Source organism: Triturus cristatus, chromosome 3_2 (assembly GCF_964204655.1).
Source record: "Triturus cristatus chromosome 3_2, aTriCri1.1, whole genome shotgun sequence".
NCBI classification, from domain to species: domain Eukaryota; kingdom Metazoa; phylum Chordata; class Amphibia; order Caudata; family Salamandridae; genus Triturus; species Triturus cristatus.
In genome coordinates this window covers 973,096,216-973,110,979 of record NC_140584.1, presented here as the reverse complement: position 1 = coordinate 973,110,979, position 14,764 = coordinate 973,096,216, and the positions used below count along the sequence as shown (strand labels likewise).

General features: G+C 39.6%; 1 long non-coding RNA gene across 1 annotated transcript; it reads left to right on the top strand.

The window, feature by feature from the left end:
• Positions 1-5,459: 5,459 nt before the first annotated feature.
• Positions 5,460-13,911, top strand: LOC146858909 (uncharacterized). The gene is made up of 3 exons (XR_014979708.1): positions 5,460-5,580; positions 6,763-6,875; positions 13,118-13,911. It is a non-coding gene; the product is annotated as an uncharacterized LOC146858909 (long non-coding RNA).
• The last annotated feature ends 853 nt before the right edge of the window (positions 13,912-14,764 follow it).

Below are 14,764 nucleotides of genomic sequence, written 5' to 3'. Positions count from 1 at the left end.
GGGTCAACTAGCATAAGGGTACAGAGCTCGATCTAAGATGCTCCTTCTCTCTCCATTGATCTCTTCTCCTCTCCTAACTCACCCCCAGGGCCACTGTCCCTAATTCAAACTCCAAAATCATAAAACACGCCCATTTCACATCATCTGATCGCCTGATGCTGCTGGACACATCCTCATAGGTGATTTTCCATTTAGTATCGATACTCCCAGTTCCTGGCTCGATGATCTTGATTCCCAGGCCTTCTCCAATGAGAAAGAACACCATCTCACATTATGAGCACTCCTTGTACAAATGTATCCTCTCCTCCCTAAGCCTAACTCCTAAAACAAAAGCATTTTTCTAACTAACAAAGACGAATTTCTCCACCTGCAACAGAAAGGTGAGAAAGAAAAAGATTCGACCTGCACATGAACATTTCGAGCAACCCTTACCATGAGAGCCCGGGAAAATGCATTTCAGGCCTACAGAAATCAGCCAACATAAGAGAATAACCCATAGGCCTTATGAATCCTCGTGAAAATGAACATTTTACTAAGAAATTCTAAATCACCCCGTGACATGAACCCAACAAATACATGAATAATTATAAGTAACCTACAAAAATTCTACATTTTAAACTTCCATTGAACACGCTTAAGTACAGACATTAATATAGTGCACATTTAAATCAATGCATTACATTTTAGTGAGTGGACTACATTAATCAGTTATAACAAATACTAAGATTTACACTATCCAGAACACAATTGCCTCATTAATCTCTTCACAATGCACGAAATATTCTATCATTTCACCTTTACATGCTATTAAATTTCAAAATATAATGACGCAATGTTAACACAATAAAAGAATAAAAGCAGGTGCAAACTACTGGTGATTATGACGCACTCCTACAAATGGAAGAGCACAATCGCGCTCTATCAGAACAGAATTACAATTAGTATGATAATATTCACACCCTCACAGTTTTCCTCTGATAAATTCCTGCAGGTCAAATCTCATAAGTGTTGACTTATGAGCATTTGGAGGCAATGTGAAAATAAACTATTCATGATTGTGTGCATACCTGCTACAGGTTAAAAAAATACTGCTCACTCTTATAGACAACAAAGTCACACCACGACCAAAACACAAATTCTAAACTACTTACTAATAGATGCTCCATCACTCTCTAAATCAAGCACCACATCTGCAATCTACTCATTGACACACAACCTGACTTACTCATCATAACTGAAAAATGGTTGGGAGATAACAAGGCTCCAGTGTTGCATGAAACCGTTCGTTCAGGCTATCAAACTATCCTACATAATTGTATAGAAAAAGAGGGGATGAGCAAGCTGTTAAATTCAAGCAAACAATTAATTTCACCAAAGATGATGACATTTCCATACAAGGTTGTGGGGGCTCTCATTACCAGGTGCAACCTTACACCAACTCCCTCCTGTAACTTCCTCCTCCTTTACAGACTGCTACTTAGCAATGCAACATTCCCAGACATGTTTCTAGATACAGTTTCAAACCTTTTAACACTACACTCCAACCTATGCATTCTTGGTGACCTAAACATTTGGTTTGACAAACCCAATACGCCCCGTCCAAAAACATCACTGGCCGAGTCACACTGAAACTACATGAGATCGTACACAAAACCACACGCATCGCTGGACACATCCTTGATGTCACTTTTGCTAATCCAGAACCAATTGCCTTTCGAGCGATTACTCCAGTCACATGGTAAGACCACCATTTGGCAGATTTCCAGTATAAAACACCACACCACACATTAATACACCTAAAACCACCTTACATGCATCCACCTATCGACCGTGGAACAAACTTAATTTTGAATACTTAGAACCCACAACTAATATCCAACACAGATCTAGACATAATAAATTCCATTCAAAAACGTTGTGAGTGCCTACAGGAAACCTTTGATTTCCTAATACCACTAAGAACATCAAGACAGGACAAAATAAGATGAGCATCTTGTAGCAATAAAGAACTAAAAAAGATAAAATAACAAATTATAAAGCTACAACATACCTGGCTCAAAACAAACAGCAATCAAGACAAACTTCACCTATGCAAACTTAACAGAATATATAGATCAGCAATCAAAAAAAGTTTTTGAAAAGGTACTATTCAGTCACAATTCTAAATGCTAAATGTGAAAATAAAGAATTTTATAAAATTCTCACCGAATTTTGTAAACCTAAATACCCTGAAGGTACTTGTCCCATTACTCAAGAATTCCCTGACAATCTGGCAAATCATTACACAACCAAAGCAGACATTTCCAAAACTCCCCTTCAAGAGTAGGCTAACCCAGCCTCTGCATTCCTTCAAACAAATATCACAAAGTAAATTTATGGGTCTTGTCAAAGCAAACAGGAGAGCAGGCTTCCCTTCTGAGTCTTGCCCACCACAAATCTTCAAGAACAATCTTTGAGCTGCCTCTGCTTCCACACTAGTAAGAAGAATCATCAACAATTCTTTAACTATGGGAATCTTTCCTGAAGACCTAAAAAAGGCATACATACGCCCGTTATTAAATAAAGCTAACTTGGACCCGCATGACCCCGACAATTACAGACCAATTACAGATGGGCCTGCCCTGGTAAAACTGATAGAAAGAGCAGCATTTGCTTAGATGTTACAATTCGTTGAATCTAATTCCATCCTCTCAGACTACAAAACAGGATTCAGACAAGGAAGAGGCAGAGAAGAGCCCTCATCGCCATCTGGGATGACCTCAGAAACACAGCAGACAGGAACGGGGTTGCTGCACTACATCTCTTAAACATCTCAGCTGCCTTCGACACAGTTTACCCTGAAACTCTAATTCAAAGATTCTACAGAGCTGGCACAGAGGGAACTGCTATCTACTGGATCTCATCCTATCTTCAAAACAGAAAAAATGTCATCCAAACCCCCCATTTATCATCCAAATCACACTTCACAAAAACAGGGGCCCCTCAAGGCTCTACCATTTCACCCATGCTTTTCAACATCTACACGATGTCATTACCGGTAATGATCAATAAATTTCAGCTCACATGCTATAACTATGTATATGATACACAAAGACTTCTTAAACTGGTAAACCCCAAAGACATTGGAAACTCACAAATCTTAAGTCGCCTCAGAGCAGTTGATCAATGGATGACATGGAGCCATCTCAAATTGAATGCTTCCAAAACGGAAGTTGATTGGAAAATTATGACCCACTCTGCACCTGGTCTGATGATCTGGGACCACCTCCTAAGTATCTAAGGAAGTAAGAAATGTTGGAATTACCATGGACTCCAAGTTATCAATGAATGCCTAAGTGGAGAAAATAGCAAGATGAAGCTTCATTACTATGAAAACTCTGCGACGCATCTTCTTTCACCTGCGATTCCCACTCAAGGTCAAGGCTGCTATTTCTTTTGTACAATCTAAATTTGAATACGCCAATGGCCTCTAACACGGTTTATTTTTATAAACTATGAAAAGACCACAACAGGTTCAGAACTTTGCTGCCAGACTACTCCTACATGTAAAGCCACAAACCCCCATCTCCCCTGCCTTGAGGACCCTACATTGGTTACCAGTTGCCAGAGGATCCACCTTCAAGCTGCTATGTATCACCCACAAAGCAATACATAGAACAGGACCGCTTTTCATCAGGAATAAAATCACCAAATACATTCAACAGAGGAACCTACGCTCAAGATTTGCACTTTGCCTCAAAACCCCACCATACAAAAAACATAGGTGGTACATCTTTCTCTGTTCAAGCAGAAGAACTATGGAATTCATTACCCCCAAACATAAGATCCACAGATAACTATCTATCGTTCAGAGGACTGCTCAAGAATTGGCTCTTTCATACAACCACCATACTCAATCTTATTTTACAGCATATCCCTGTGTTTGTAAATATTTATAATTTGATTATAAGTATGTATCTAGATATGTGTATTTCTTTATATAAATATGTATAATAAATATGGTTTTAAAATAAATTAGATATTCTTTAAGTCTGCTTAAGAAATGTATATATTTTTTATATTTAAATATATATATACAGTATTCTATACTTTTAGTCATTTGATTAGATGCTTATGGGTCCCTGTTTTATTCATCTTTCACAATATGTAAATATTATCATAACATATTTTATTTACAAGCGCTTGCCTACTGTACTATTGAGAAAAAGATAATTTTAAAAAAATAGCTTCAAGTAAAGCACCACTTGAAATTCTGAGTTTGTACAATACAACTTTAAATCTCGATATAATAACTTCCTTATAAATGTCTACCCTTTCTATGTAGTTATGTATTTATATATTTAATACTTTACTCCTACTGTAGTAGAAGAAACAATAGATATACATATACCCTTTATATGCAGTTATGTATCTATATTTTTATTTATTTACTCCTACTGTAGATAAAAAAACACAGTTGACTCTCCAATGCACTAGTCTGTCACCCTATACCTCTCTCAATATATCCTCCACTTCCACTCTCTGACTCATCCCAAATATCATTCTACTACTATCATCATCATAAGAAACCTTTCTAGACCGCTCTATCCCTCCTTGGCTCACCCGATACCTATGGTCTCCCAATCAACACTTTCTACATTTTTCCTTCATGCATCCCTCCTTTGACTCAGCCCAAACCTCATTTTACTACTATAATTTCTCTATTCTCTTTCTTTACGTGTCCCTCCTCCATCTCTCCTTTTACTCTCCCAAGCCTCATTTTACTATTATGGTCTCCGAAATAACATTTTCTAGACTCTTCCCTCTTCTATCCCTCCGTTATCCTATTCCATCCAGCTAACAGACTCGCATGTCCACCGCTCAAATTAACGCATTCTTCACTATACTAATCCACCCCTAATCCTTTTTGGGTTCCCAAGTAGCGTGCTACTCGCCAAAAAGTGATTCAACACCTCATCAGGGGTAGTAAGCGCTATATTAATACCATTACAAGCGCCGAAATAATCCCGAAACACAGAAAAAAGGAGCTCCTGCTCAGCCGTGGCTCTGATACCGCCCAGGACACTGCTCACAGGGCTCAACAACTGACCTTCATTAGGAGAAATGGCCAGTAACGGTGCGAAACATGCAGGGGCGCATTAACCTCATGTTAAAGTTGAAAACTCGAAGTGACCACACAGGGCACATACCTTTGGTAAATACCGTACCCTTTGTCCCCAAATTGTAATGAGGGCCTATGTAGTGTCGAGCAATACTGTGGGAAAATGCAGTGCTCCCAGGGATTGCAACCCGCCTACTATTGCGATAGAGACGTCAGTGTGCCCTGCAGGAGGGCGCAAGAGGCACACCTGGCAGGACACTGCTCATTGGTCCGTTAGTGGTGACGTGTGTGGTATTTTCTTGCAGCCATAAGCATGGCCCTGCGAGCAGCGTGCCACCAGTTTAAATACCCGTGTGTACGCTCATTCACTGGTCACATCCAATCAGAGCAGAGGCGAAGGAGAGGCGCCCCTTTTCTGCGTTCCAGGCTATATTTGTGCTTGCACTCCAGCATGGAAACTTTCTGCCAGATGCGAAAAGGTAAACGCTTATGAATCAAGAAAGAAATGTTCTGTTGACAGATCCAAGGTTACTAATGCTCTGAGAATGCGAGCCTTCGCCAGCTAACGCGTTCCCTGTTACACCAGGCTTCACTGTGCACGCCCCCTCTCCCACAGGACTGTGAGGCACCGCATCAGTGATTAGAAACTTTACTACCTTATGCAGGCTGCCTATTTTCCTTCTTTTCGTAATACCCGAAAAAAAACCTACTTTCAGCTTTACCCAACGCTGACCTTTTGGGGCCTCATTCTCGAAGCTATACCCTTGCGTAGGTCAGACTATCACGGGTTAATAGCTGCATTTACATGATCCAACCCTTTTCGAATTCAGATATCCGCCACTTAGAGGTTTAGATGTGAGTAGATCTACTCCTGCAGGTGCGAAGTGGGTGCTCCAGGGATGAAAGCATTACTTATAAACATGTCAATTCACATCCACAATCCATTGCCTGATCCCTTCCCACCCTTTAAGGGTTAGAGATTTACTCCTGTCAATGTCCGGAGTTTGGGGATTGGAAACTCTTCATAAAGTGTGCTGGGGCTGTATTCATGGGCAGAAACCTCAACCCCCATACACAGGAAAAAAAACACAAAACGTTACCACATACAGTTGCACTGGTGTGAAGATTTACTTATGCAAACATGTATGTGTACACTAGGAACTCACAATAATTTTCCAGGATTATTAATATCTGGAAAACTGGGAGATATGTTTGAAGGCAGGCAGGCAGGTAACAGTTTTGCGAATTCCTGAAAGGAATGAGCCTACACCCATGTGAGACTATACACATCTGGGTGAAGATGCACTGTGTTCATGCAGGGCTCGTTGTCCTGGCCTCTGCTTACTTCCACATCAGGACAAGCTCCTCCCCAACAAGCCCTATTGGGTAAGAGCCCCTGTAAACCAGGGACCAGCCCTGGAAACTGATGGCATGAATTCACTCCTGGAAAAACATAAGCTGAGGTGGTTTATCCCTAACCACTCCTGGACCACCCTCTCTCAGCTAATCACTCAGTAATTCACCTGTGCCAGGGTGAAAGAAAATGTTCTCAAGACCCAGTTTGTGCAAAAAAATAAAGCGGAAAGGAAAACATGGCAACATAACATCGTATATAGTGCTTTATTTTATTCAACCATTTTATTGGATGTTTCAAATTGCAGGATCATCACAAATTGTTATACACCTGAATTAGATGTTATGCTGCTCCAAGACCACTTCAGAGTGCAAAATGGGGAAACGAACCAGGGAATAATGGATCATGAGCAAGACATAGGTGAGGAAACATGGACTTATATTATTTCATATAAAGGATTACACTTCACCTTCCACTCTCCCTTATCAGCTCCCTATGTAGCTTTTTGAAACAGCCTTAGGGCGGCATAAGAGTTGTTCAAGTACCCAACCCGCCAGAATGTTCCCCTCCTTCCTCTACCTCTGATTCTGTTCCCATTCAGCTCTTTAAAGAAGCCTTAAGGTAGCACATTTTCTTTATGCAGACAACTTGCTATAAAGTTCCCTTATTCTTCCACTCATCGTTCCTGTACACTTCTTGAAACATCTGTTCTCCTGTAGCCCTTTAAGGCATTCTTTTGATGTACATAACTATGTTTTATTACATAATATAAAGATGGATATGTTTGACACCTCGTCAGGGGTAGTGATAGCTATATAAATGCAATTTAATTTAAACAAGCCTTCCTTGCAACCAAAGGTAGCAGCACCCTGTTGGACTTCAGGGGGTGTTGACTGCTTAAAGTTCCTTTTTTTTTTAAATGTCATAGATAGTGCATATTGTGTGCATCAAGTAGAGAGATGGGTAAGCAGAAAATTACTCCATCCGTTCAAACAGTCTTAATTACTTTGAAGTTCGTGTAAACAGGACAAGAAGTTTCTTTAATTGTAGTCCTGGCACTTCTATTGCTGCCCCTGGGGGATGATCAGCACATGATGATTAGAGATCCTGTTCCTTATCTGAAAGGGTCTTTGAAGTGGATGTTTCGAAATGTGCCTCGTGGAAGGCAAAGATCATGGCTGTCAGTAGAAAGTCCGAAGAAATAAAAGCACCTCCTGAAATATGTGTATTTTAATCTTGTTCATGATTTAAATACCCGCGTATTTCAGGAGAAGGCACTTTTAGTTCTGCACTTTCTTACACACACGCTTTACGGAAGGCGTTTTCATTTCTGCATACTTTCTACTGATTGTGTGACCTTTGCCCTTCATGAGGCGCATTTCAAAACATCCACTTCTTCTTCGTTTCAAATCTGGGGACTTGCGCACTCCAGGAAAGACACAGGGAGCTGGAAAATGGTCCAGCGCCTATTGCAGGAATTATAGCCTTCCCAAATTTCATAATAATTTATAGTACAGGTAGAGGACTTAAAATGATAAATTCCTTTACCAAAGAATCTTCTTTAACCCCAACTAATATTGGATTACTAGGAGATTTTATGTGATTATTCCACCTATCTAAAAAACATAGTTTCAGATGGAATATATGAAAAAATTATGTACAGTGGCGGCCAGCACAGGTAAGAATGGCAGGCAGAGTGGGAGTGGGCCGGGTTGGGGGGGGGGGGAGTCAACAGACGACAGGATAGGTAAAATGAAATAAATGAAACCCCTTACCTTGCACTCGCCGCATCGCAGACTCTGTGATGCAGCGAGGATAAGGTACTTCTTTTATTTCGTTTTACCTATTCTGTCGTCTGTCGACTGCTGCTCCAACCGGCGTCGCCCCCCACCCTAATGCCCCACCTCCATACCCAACTGCCTCACCACTCTTACCTATGCCAGCCGCCGCTGGGGATATATCTTCTAAGAAGAAGGAAGCACAAGGTCCCAAGATAGCACCCCACACAATAGCTTGGCACTGCTCCCTACTCAACTGGGCTAGGACGGAGGGGGTGGCATTGCGCCGAGAGGATCTGCGGGGGATTTGTAAGTTTCCCCTGGCGAGTCACTGGGAGAATATAGTGTTGGACTTGTAGGGATTGGATGCTACTGCGGAGGAGTTTCAAGAGGGGGAACATGACCAGTTAACCCAGCATTAAGTCTCTGAGAGTACACGTACAGAAGACTAGGAAGAACAGGCCCCACTCACATAGCTTAAGATCCTACATCAAGGAGCTGTCACCAGTAGGTTTTAGCAGGACTCTCCCTTCCCAACACACTAGGCAACAGGTCTCTGGCAACTACCCAATCTCTAATTTGATTACTTTGCCCTCATTTTGTAGTACCTACATCCACAGTTTAATTACGTAATGCACCATGTTTAGAATGTAAGAGTGAGACATATTACAATGTCTCATCAACACCATTAAGGTTATTGTAATGCTATTCCTTCAGTACCTATTTGAAATGTCAAAAATAAGCGAGAGGGGTCCCACTACACCAAGGGGAACAAGACACCAACCAAAGACACTATGTCAAATGAAAAAGACCCCCTTGGGTATCTTATATAGCATACATCAATTCATTCACATTCACTCGCAAGAGCCAGGTATTAGCACCAATAGGAGTCCGGAAAAGTAATATATAGAAAATACACAATGTATTTATTATTTATATCATAAAGACGTTAAAAACATTAAAAACAATTTATCACAAAATCCATGGGAGAGCCAAAATATCTTCAGGGAAGTACATAGGTAACGGTATGTTTTTATATATCAAAGGCACTCAAAATGCATAGACCAAGATGGAAGAGTTCATAAGTGCATATTCAGTAAGCATTTCAATTTTTTCTTTTAATTGAATCCAAAGATATTGCCAGTGCCTTTGTGAACCTGATACTTTCTTGATGTTCAAAATCGTTGTATGAATCCTTCCCAAAAGTCTGTACAAAAGAGAGAGGGGTCTTTTTCATTTGACATAGTGCCTATTTGAAATGTTGCATTCGCCAACTAACTTGCTTTCACGATAATTTTTACTTTGAACCACATTGCCTACATATTGTCATAGAATACGCTGCAATTACACGGTTCGTGTTGTAGGAAGCTCAATCATGACTACGGTGATTACGAAAGCAGTAGGATTCTGACATTCAGTAGAAAATACGATCACTTGTATAATCAACAAATGGCAGGTGAAGACAGTACAACTACTAATATAGAGTCTACAACAATGGCTGTGGTCACGACAAGTGAGAGTGAATCTGATGTATCGGTTAATAATACCTCCACAGAAGAAGGCAATATACGTAAGAAAACTTTTTTAGAAGAATATCGAACCCTACGTCGGGGTCGTCAGACTACACGGGACACCCCAATTCCAAAGACACGGCAATTCCAAAGACACGGGGACAGAGAGGCCGTGGACGAGGCAGGGGCCGCGGAGACGTAGGAACAGACGAACAAGGATACGACAACGGTGGCAGAAGAGGCAGGGGACGTGGCGGCATGGGAACAAGACAGACGCGCGCCAGAAAAGACTTCTAATGGAACCTGATATGGTTAATAGAACTATTATTAATCTTTCCAAAAGATCTATGAGTTATGTTGAGAAACAAGTGCTATGTTTGGGTCTCTCATTATGTCCCTCCTGAAATATGCACCTCCTGAAATATGTGTATTTTAATTTTGTTCATGATTTAAATACCCGCGTATTTCAGGAGAAGGCACTTTTAGTTCTGCACTTTCATACACACACGCTTTACAGAAGCCGTTTTCATTTCTGCATACTTTCTACTGATTGTGTGACCTTTGCCTTTCATGAGGCGCATTTCAAAACATCCACGTCTTCTTCGTTTCAAATCTGGGGACTTGCGCACTCCAGGAAAGACACAGGGAGCTGGAAAATGGTGTTGCGCGCAGGCCCTTTGATTATGCCAATGCCAGAATAGATTTATTTAAATTTGCACGTAAATTGAAACTCAAGAAATTTCACATGCTCAAAAGAACTGAAGTCAGAAAGATAACCAATTCGAGTACTACTGTGGTTCAGACAGACCAAACAGAGTTACACACAGGTGACATTGACACATTGATCACTATGATCGAACTAGATCATGAGGGTGGAGGGTTGAGTTCATCCATTGAGACCACACAATGTCTGGCAGAATGTGGGATTACAACAGATGCTTCGACTCTCTCTGGCTTTAAACCTAAGTCCACTTTCGTACCTTGTCTTTCTTATGACAACATTGATACATTCCAGGATATTGTTGGCAAAGAATTCAATAGCTACAGACATAAAAGCAAAATAATTAACAACAGTAATGACAACAATCTCAGCTATGCTCAAAGACAGATTCTTAAGTCTTTGGCAGGAGATGGAAGTATTGTCATCCGCCCCGCTGATAAAGGCGGCAATGTTGTTATTCTTGACAGGGAAAAATATCTAACCGAAGCACACAGACAACTAGAAGATACCAAGTATTACATCTCTATTGGTTTGGAGGAATACTCCACGAGTATTACCACCATTTGGGATCTCTTGGGCAATTGGAGGGACAAGGGAGGAATTTTGTTATTTTAAAAAGGATTATCCCATACTTCCTGTTCTGTACCTCCTACCCAAGATGCACAAGGATCCCCTCAATCCACCAGGGCGACCCATTGTTTCCTCCCGTGGCAGCGTGGCAGAACATATCTCTAAATATGTGGACCATTTTCTTAGAGAGTATGTCTGTGCACTACCCAGTTATATCAGGGATACAAATGATTTCCTTAAAGAAATCAACAACATGAACTGGGGTGATGATCATTGGTTCATTACCCTCGATGTGCACAGTTTGTATACCATCAATGATCATGAACAGGGACTGGCAGCGTGCTCACATTATTTGGAGAATAGACCTGTTAGATTTCGGGAACATAGCAAGATGCCAACGCAGATGATGTAGTATTGCTTACAAAATAACATCTTTATGTTTGACGGCACACTCTATCGCCAAACCACAAGGAACTGCGATAGGATCTTGCTTTGCTCCCAGTTTTGCCAGTCTTTTCATGGGAAACTGGGAGGAGAAGATCTTTTCCGATCCAGAGTTCCGCAATGATATCGCACATGTTTCGATGTGGCTACGCTACATCGATGACCTCTTTATCGTTTGAGTAGGCAATCAACACGAGGCCCAACGATTCATTGACAAGCTCAACATCAACGAGCAGAACATCAAATTGAGTGGCAGCATTAACAATCTAACTGCTGAGTATCTAGGTGTCAAATTGGACATCAAGAATAATCAGATACAGACATCCCTCTTCAGAAAGTCCACTGCGGGGAACAGTGTACTACATGCCCTTAGCAGCCACCCTGAGGCTCTCAAGTGGAGCATTCCTTATGGGGAGCTGCTTAGGGCTAAAAGGAATTGTAATACAGAAGAGGGGTATCAGAAAGAAAGGAATTTGATGTGTGTACGCTTCAGAGAAAGAGGTTATCCCAACTGGGTGCCTAAGAAAGCCAGGGATAGAGCAGATAGTATTGAAAGATCCTCGACGATCTCAGAAACTATTGATAAGGACAGCAATAAAGATAGTGACAGTACAAGGATCATCATGAACTATAGTAAAGACTCCAACAGCATCAAACGCATTTTGACCCGTAATTGGAATATACTTAAATCAGATAACACCATTGGGTATACTGTGGCTGACAGACCCAAGATAACCTACAGAAGGGGTAGGAGTATTAGGGATCAGTTAGTGCACAGTGATGTTACTATCTATCCTGATAGGAATCTGCATGGCCTACAGGGTTTCTTTCATTGTGGGCATTGTAAAGCTTGTAGAAACAGCAAATTCTGTAATCATGTAGAATACAATGGTGTACGTAAAGAAATTACGCAGTTTCTTACTTGCAGTTCCATTTTTGTTATCTATTTCGATTGTCTGTGAATGTAATCTTTGGTACATTGGATCCACAACTCTAATGGCCAAGAAATGCATCTTAGAACACTATAGGGCCATCCTGCCTTCTGACCAAAAATATCCTGTAGCCCGTCATTTCCAGGACAAACACTTCTCCAATGCGATGGGCCTTAGTTTTCTGATTCTTGAACAAGTCAATAAAGGACCTCGAGGAGGAAACAGGGTTTTGGTACTCAGGCAAAAGGAGTCGAGACATATTATTAATTTTCAAACAAGGACCCCTGGGGGCCGAATCAAGATGAAGAATTAGCGGTACATCTCAAAGAATAGTATGTTTTTAAATTAATTTTTAACATCATTGTTCATCCTGATATCTAATCTGTTTTTCCTTCTATAATTGAACTTCAATGAGGCCAGGCAGTACAAGTACATATATAAGTTTTAATGAATATATAATTTGGGTATGTAATGTAAGATTATGTGAATTCCATCTTGTGAATTTTACTCTGTGATATTTACCCGGTACATTAGTGTTCTTCCTCTATAGCAGTTTAACAGATATATATATACATCTATTGATCATTTTGTATTTGCTATTCTGTGGATGGCAATAAGAGAATATAATGTGGAACTTGATGTCCACACTGGTTTTTAATTAGTCTTTCTTTGTCTTTTCTGTTTCCTTTTTCTTTATTTCGCACAGGAGGAAGGAAGGGGCCCACTCACAGGGTTCACCTACACGGGCTGCCTACCCTTTCTACTTCCCTCTTTTCGGCACTTCAGAACCCACATGAGACTTCTTTCGAGCACTCATGAGATGAGTCATTAGTATATATTGTAGTAGGACCTTTTACATTCTAGTTTCAAATATAAACGAGGACACACCGGTGCATAGAGCACTGTGGGCACTTGCTCGTGTTCTCGTTTCTTATGCTTTGTCCCTGATGTTTATGTTGCACATGCTGTTTTATTGATTACAACTGTTCAGAGTACAAATGTGAATGCGGACGATATATTCCGCATCATGGCGATAGGATCCACTTGGATAGCGATTTTGCCTTTGTACTCTTAGACGTTTATGAAATGACCTAAATTAGTCTTTCTTTGTCTAATGTGTTGTTTAAAGTAGATGTATATACTAGATTTAAATTTTCTTTTGTGCATCATACTGAACACATTAATATGGTTCGTATCAGGGATTGATAAAGTTTTATTGAAAACTACTATAGATGAAGAGTATCGATATTGCACAATACAGCCAATTGGATCATGTAATGGGTTGGTCGAATATGATAATATTCATGCAAATAATATTTATGTAAGCAATGTATATAAGAAAGCAGTTTGCATATGCAAGAGTACATCATATATGCTAAGAATTATGTTTGCTTTTGACCATTCCAAGATGTCCGACATAGAAACATGGTTGGTCCTTTTTCACAGTTTGCATTATAGAATAAGTTGTCTCGTGATTGGGTGTAACATTTCACGTGATCAAGGTTCTCTGAACCGAAACGCGTTGTGGAATAAATGGTGGTACAATCATTCTCCCGGAGTTCTGCGATTTTCTGAGAGCACACTTACCAAAGTGTGACGGTGTGGATATATATATATATATACGTATATGTCTATATATTTTTACATATATATATATTTTTACATATATATATATATATTTGTACATTTTCATATAATTTTAACATCATAAAATAAAATAAAATTAATAGTTTATTAATTGTTTTAAAGTAAATGTATATATATTAATTATTATGTATGCGTGTTTAACTTTTTTTATTAAGTTCATTTGATATATTTGTTAAAATGTACATGAAATATACTTTATTTTTATATTAATGTATTATTTAACATATTTAATATTTAGTATGGTTATATATTGCTATTCATTTGGTTAGTGACACGTGTATTTGAGTTAGGACGGAATCAATTATAGTAACACATATACAAGATGTGTATTTACTGTACTTCTAACAGCTCAGATGTAAATAGTGATGAGCACCAACAATGTAACACTTTACGCCATTATTGTATGTATATATATATTCTCTATGGAACTTTTTAATGCAATGATACTTCTTATACATCATCATCGTCACAAAACTTTATTCGATCTATCAAAATAGTACAAGAAAGATAAAGAAGTTACAGTACAATGAAAAAAGATGAAGTGGTTACCAGTACAATATAAAGATAGTTAGTAATACGACAAATACAATTAAAATCAAAGGGAAGGTGAGAAAGGTGCAATCCTCAATTGGCAATCCGCCATACATTTAATTCTACCAAGGTTTCTCTTAAAATCATCAAACTTCATTTAAAAAGAAGATTACGA